The sequence below is a fragment of the Bubalus bubalis genome, chromosome 2 (assembly GCF_019923935.1).
Source record: "Bubalus bubalis isolate 160015118507 breed Murrah chromosome 2, NDDB_SH_1, whole genome shotgun sequence".
In the NCBI taxonomy this organism is placed as follows: Eukaryota; Metazoa; Chordata; class Mammalia; order Artiodactyla; family Bovidae; genus Bubalus; species Bubalus bubalis.
This window is the reverse complement of record NC_059158.1, coordinates 16,644,767-16,651,878: the sequence shown is the minus strand read 5'-3', so window position 1 is coordinate 16,651,878 and position 7,112 is coordinate 16,644,767.

Genomic DNA, 7,112 nt, shown 5'->3' with positions numbered 1-7,112 from the left:
CTTCTTTCTGTTGGTGTAAATTCAATAGCTCTTTCTAAATCTTAAATTCTGTGAAAATGTTTATTAAGGCTAAAAGCAGTGCTGAAGAGCTAATGAAAATCAAATGTATTTTATCTTCTAACTCCTTCTTTGGAGGAAAGGAAGGATGAAACTGAGCTCCTTTAGAAAATTAACAGAATAAGTAAGTTTAAAAGGGCCTTCAAGGTCATCTTTTTTGGAGATTCTCTTCTTTGGTTTCAGAGTTGAAACCAAATCAGTAAAATGGGGACTCATTCGATCCATATTGGGATTTACCCAGTCATCAGAGGATCACTGCCTAATCCATAAAGAGATAAAAGGGAACTCCATGCCTTGTTACACAAACAGATCAAGTTTTTGTCCTTATCTGCCCTCTTAGAACAGAAAATAACACAATTCCACAGTTAGTGTTGCTTAGACTGATTTGAGGAAAGCATTCTGTGACCAAAGAAAGAAAAATTTAAGCCAAAACTTTATAAACAGGAAAACTCAGATTTCTGAATTCATGGTAATTACCCTAGAGTTCAGAAGCCACTGTGATAAAAATCTTGACCAGGAAACCATAAATAAGGTGAATGTGATAAGTTTTCAGTTCAGAGAATTCAAGCTGTGGATTCCTAAAGGAAATGGCAAGAGAAACCCAAGCAAGGACTTACTAATTTAATTACTCAAATTAAGACAGCCAAGTTATTCACTGCCCAAGAGACAAAAGTCAAATATTGAATGATGATGTGGGTTTAATTTTGTCTCTGATTTACTGGTGCCATTTAGATATAATCTTTGAGTTTCAGTTCAGTTCAGTCGCTCAGTTGTGTTGGACTCTTTGCTACCCCATGGACTGCAACATGCCAGGCTTCCCTGTCCTTCACCAACTCCAGGAGCTTGCTCAAACTCATGTCCATTGAGTCATGATGCCATCCAAGCCTTCTACATAGCAAGTACCTAGCAACCACTGGGTTTGCCAAAGCTATGTGTTCTTAATTCAGTGAGGGCATTTAGACATTTAAAATAAAAATGAATGGGAATAAAATATCAAACAAGAAATTTGAAGTGATGTAGAGTTGCAGACTTTCCTGAAAACTGCCAGGTACTATTAAAAAAGTAACTCGGGCTGTCACACAAATTTCATATTAGTGGTAACCAAATTAAAAGACGCTTACTCCTTGGAAGAAAAGTTATGACCAACCTAGATAGCATATTCAAAAGCAGAGACATTACTTTGCCAACAAAGGTCCGTCTAGTCAAGGCTATGGTTTTTCCAGTGGTCATGTATGGATATGAGAGTTGGACTGTGAAGAAGGCTGAGCGCCAAAGAATTGATGCTTTTGAACTGTGGTGTTGGAGAAGACTCTTGAGAGTCCCTTGGACTGCAAGGAGATCCAACCAGTCCATTCTGAAGGAGATAAGCCCTGGGATTTCTTTGGAAGGAATGATGCTAAAGCTGAAACTCCAGTACTTTGGCCACCTCATGCGAAGAGTTGACTCATTGGAAAAGACTCTGATGCTGGGAGGGATTGGGAGCAGGAGGAGAAGGGGACGACAGAGGATGAGATGGCTGGATGGCATCACTGACTCGATGGACGTGAGTCTGAGTGAACTCCGGGAGTTGGTGATGGACAGGGAGGCCTGGCGTGCTGAGATTCATGGGGTCACAAAGAGTCGGACACGACTGAGTGACTGAAATGAACTGAACTGAACTGAAAACACCATTTATGTAGCTATCTAATAAATCACTAATGCTATAGGGAATTCTCAGGGTGATGAGGAAGATGTGTCAGTGGCTCAGTAATTTTAACACGAAAAACCTAAAAAATGCCTTTGTTATTATTTCAGTGTAAACTATGTAAATAATTCATTTAAAGGAAATTTTTCATCATAAATTTGGTAATAATTTTATCAATTGGGCACTGAGAATAATGAATCAATCAACAGAACAGTTTGCTTTTGCTAATCTCTGACAGAATGACATATTGGGCTGTTTTTAAAGCACAGCATATCATTTATAAAATAGGATTTATGTATAATTTGTTATGTTCTGACAAAACAAATGCCAGTAGAATACATAAGAAAATAATTCCTGCCCCACTCTGGGATCAGTTATCTCAAAAAAAAATACTATTCATGTTGGCATGCATGCAGCCATCTTGCTGTAATTATGTCTTTCAAATGTCACTGAATCAGAGATGTGTCCAACTGCTTTGACCTACAAGCTAGTTACACTGTATTTGCCACTACCAAACCCTGTTTTTAAAAAGTCCTTCATTTTGCTAGCACAGTGCCTCTTTATTCTTCTTAGACTGATTAAAAGCTGTGTTGTCCATTGTTGCTCAGTCGTGTTCGACTCTTTGTGACCCCATGGACTGCAACATGCCAGGCTTCCCCGTCCTTCACTATTTCCCAGAGTTTGCTCAAACTCATGTCCATTGACTCAATGATGCCATCCAAACATCTCATCCTCTACTGCCCACTTCTCCTCCTGCCCTCAATCTTTCCCAGCATCAGGGTCTTCTCCAATGAGTTGGCTTGTCACATAAGGTAACCGAAGTATTGGAGCTTCAGTTTCATCATCCATTCTTCCAGTGAATATTCAGGACTGATTTCCTTTAAGATTGACTGCTTTAAGTCTCCTTGCTGCCCAAGGGATTTTCAAGAGTCTTCTCCAGCACCACAGTTTGAAAGCATCAATTCTTTGGTGTTCAAGTCTTTATGGTCCAACATACCCATACCTCCATACATGACTACTGGAAAAACCATAGCTTTGACTATACAAACCTTTGTCAGCAAAGCGATGTCTCTGCTTCTTATAGTTGCATTTTAAAAAACATGAAAGTAATTAAAAAATGAAAATATCAATCCATCATTTGTGAGGTAGGGGTTGTAAGAGGGCAGTTGGACTTCTCATAACAACAGGAGAAACTAAGGAGTGAGAAGGAGAAAAGATCAGGCACAAAACTCATCCTAAAATAGAAGCCTGTCTATTTTGTCTACACCAAAGACAAATGACAAGGTCAAAATTTCAAAACATTAACAGACGTAGCACAACAAATATGACTACTAACCAAGAAGAATGGACACCAGTTATAGAGGAAATAGTATGCCATATGTTTCCTGGTATGCCAGGGTCGCACCCTTCAGCTGCTGAATAATAAACTCCAGTTTGGGAGCCCTGCAAGAGAGGCTGTAATAGCTGAGGGAACTGAGGAACACTTGGGGGTGAGAGGAGGTCCTGGCATCTATAGTTCATTACCAACTGCTGGGAAGCATCTCACTACTTGAGCAACTGATATGTCCTCACTGCTTCATACTCTCTGAATAGCAATCCTAAGACAAACCCTGGTCTTACTAACAGTCAGACCAGGAGTTCCAGATCAGAAAACAGCAGGTTCTAAGGAGCTAGAAGAATGTTTTGGTAACATATCTCTGGAGAGTGGTAACATGTTAGTAAGAAGTTATCATCATTGGGTCTGAATACAGGACAGAACCTTATCCCTGGGCTGAAATTTATAAGCACAGTCCTTGTCCCAGTCAAGATCTCCAGGGTAAGAAGGTCTCTAACAGGGAAGCAGGAAACACTGAGTTAGAGAACATTACAGGATGCCAGAAGGTTTGCATTGGGATCCCCAAATTCCAGAGAGCAGAGCATGACTAATGTGAAGTTGCAATAGACAACTAGTCTAGAATGAATTAAATATGCCTTGTCCAGGTGGTTCAGGAATCCCAGGTAAGGCTGAAGCCTCAGATATGGAGGTCAGTATGCACAGCCAGAACAGATATGGTTTGATCAATTTTTCCTCAGCCTGTGAAAGTTATCAGCAAGTTTTTGTAAAAGCATATATGTCTGCCTTACCCCAGCAGGTTTACAAATATTTATTTCATAACGGAAATTATCCAAAAGAATAATACAGCAATACAAACATGAAAGGATTATTCTGAGCCTCAAATGAGACTGTTATATAATTTCAGTGCTGACAGGTATCATATACCTTGTAATTGTTATATAATATATATAATTGTTATATAACAGGTAATAAACTTATCATACATATATATATGTCTGCTGCTGCTGCTGCTAAGTCACTTCAGTCGTGTCCATCACTATGCAACCCCATAGACGGCAGCTCACCAGGCTCCCCCATCCCTGGGATTCTCCAGGCAAGAACACTGGAGTGGGTTGCCATTTCCCTCTCCAATGCGTGAAAGTGAAAAGTGAAAGTGAAGTAGCTCAGTTGTGTCCGACTCTTAGCAACCCCATGGACTGCAGCCCACCAGGCCCCTCTGTCCGTGGGATTTTCCAGGCAAGAATACTGGAGTGGGGTGCCATTAAATAATTAGATTGCAAGTGTATGTATTTCTCAGAATGCTCATTTTTACCATACAAAAGTTCTAAACATGTAGTTGGTTGACCTAAATTTTAAAGAATTGCTTTGATGATAACATACTTGATGAACTTGTACATACTGGTAACACGGTAATCCCTAAGTGAGTAATTCCTAGGTTCCATGCCTTTGCATCATGCTGCCTACATACTTCAAACATGGCAAAACTGTCAGTATCACTAATTCTGGAGATAATGTGTGCAGTGTTGCATGTCATTCAACTGACAAACAATTGGCAGGTACCTTTTTTAACAGCAAGATGGATTCTTGTATGGGCTGTGTTGATTGCTTATGTCAGTCCCTTTGAAATTTAACAGCAGTTGTAATTAGAGCTGTAAATCTCTTCTAACTATAATTAGATTAATATTTACATCCATTGTCATTTTTTTAAACAGCCTGAGATGCTACTAGGGAGTGAGAAAGGTAAAGGTATTCATTTGGGGGGGAGGGGAAGGAGCACTGTGGTGTCTGGTGGGCAATATGGTTTCTTTAAAACAATAACCATTATTAAGAATTATCTGCATGCAGCTTTGTGAGTTTAAATACTGGGTCCCAAGGACAATATTTCAGAGAAATGGCTCCATGAATCCTCAGTCTCTACAAAGCAAGTGTATTCCCCCAAAGAAACAGATCTAGTCTTTTCATGGGTTTCTTGAAAATAGACCATATTAATTGTTGAGACTAGAGAATGTCTGTGTCATAGAAAACTGAGTTCTGCAATTTCCATCTCACTAAATCTCACTCCCCTCTGAAAGCATCCTTTGGCTGACTTGGTGGTCCAGTAAGACTACAGAATGACACAGGGGAGCAACATTCTGCTTATTTACGATACTGTGATATTGCTGAAGGCAGTTAATGGATTCTCAACTCTTTACTCGGAGAAGGCAATGGCAAACAACCCCAGTACTCTTGCCTGGAAAATCCCATGGATGGCAGAGCCTGGTAGGCTGCTGTCCATGGGGTTGCTAAGTGTTGGACACGACTGAGTGACTTCACTTTCACTTTTCACTTTCATGCATTGGAGAAGGCAATGGCAACCCACTCCAGTGTTCTTGCCTGGAGAATCCCAGGGACGGGGGAGCCTGGTGGGCTGCCATCTATGGGGTCGCACAGAGTCGGACACAACTGAAGCGACTTAGCAGCAGCAGCAGCAACTCTTTCCTCTCCTCATCTCAACCTTCTTACAAGTGCTAAATAAAATCAGATTTGTTTCACATTAACAGATATTTTTATAACTAAACCTAGACTTCATAATAACCGGTGACAATATTCTGAATCTGAGCAAGAAGTGAAATATGTACAGTTTGACACTTGAGATGTACTAGGTTCCCAAGCTTCCCCTCCAAAAAGCTTTAAAACCTGGAGTACATTTTATCCTCTTAAATTGAACAAGATGATCAATAAATGTGGCCAACTAAAATCATGTGATGCCCAGATCATGATTTGCTCATTAAGTGCTGGCAAAGTGGAGGAATGAATGCAGTAAGAAGCAACCTCATGAGCATGGAAAGAGATCTTCCTGTTGGCACCTGACACTGCAGGACCCTAAGTAAGATATTTTACTATGCTGGAATTCTTTACATTCATTTCCCTTTCCCCACCTTGAAAATGAGAACATCTGACTAGATGATCTTCACAGCCTATTCTTCCTCTAAAACCTAATTATTATCTCTGTAATCTGCAAATTCTTGTTTCCAGATTTAATATATGGTAAAAGTCTTCGACCTATTTTCAGCAAATTAGCTAGCTGTGATAGGATTTCTCCACAGCTCAATTGGAGCATAGGTGCCAAGCACTAACATTAAAAAAAAGTAAACCATAAAAGTACTAGAAGAAAACATGCATTATTTCTAAAAATCGAATCCTGGGAAAGGGAAAACATTTCTATGTGTGGCATACAACTCAAAAGACATAAAAGGAAAGTGGTCAAAACTTATAACATGAACAAAGCTGCTTCCTAAGATTGGACTGTGGGAAGCTCAGGTTTAGTGTTGGTTTAATTCTGAGGAGGGATGTCACACTTAGATCATTAAAGGGTTTGGATTTGCCATACTTAGAATCTCAGAACCACTCATCAGTACAGCCATTAGCTCTCAGATGTGCTCGATACAATTAATTATTAATAACTGAATCAGAATGAGTGGATGATTACAGGTTTGAATACAAATTAGAGCAATGATGAGAGTATCTGTATATTTTTATTACCATAAACTTGCATTCTTACATGCATAACTTTTTGAGCAGGAAAAATGTGGGAGAGTTTCAGCTATAACACTGGGAATTTCACATCAAAAAGTGTTACCTAATGAATACCATTCAATTTATGTATCATGATGGAAAAAAAAAAAGGAGTGCTGTTGCTTCAATACATTATCCTGCATTAACTTCTTTAACATGATAGAGGTTTCATATATAACAAGATATGCTCAGGCTCATTCTATGAGGCCAATGCTTACCAGGTGTGCTTACTTTGGATTTGGTATTCACTCAATTCGGAATATACACATACAAATCAGCACCTCGTTTTGCATGAGGCGTATGTTTCTGGAAACGGCATCACTAACTGGCCCAGCTCTTTATAGTATATTCCCTAGAAGAACACACTTTGTCCAGCCATAGATGTTCCCAGATATAGTTCATATAACCCCAGGCAAATTTTTCCATGCTGCAGTGATATGAATGAAGCACATTGTAATGTCAGTGAAGTTCTACCAGTCC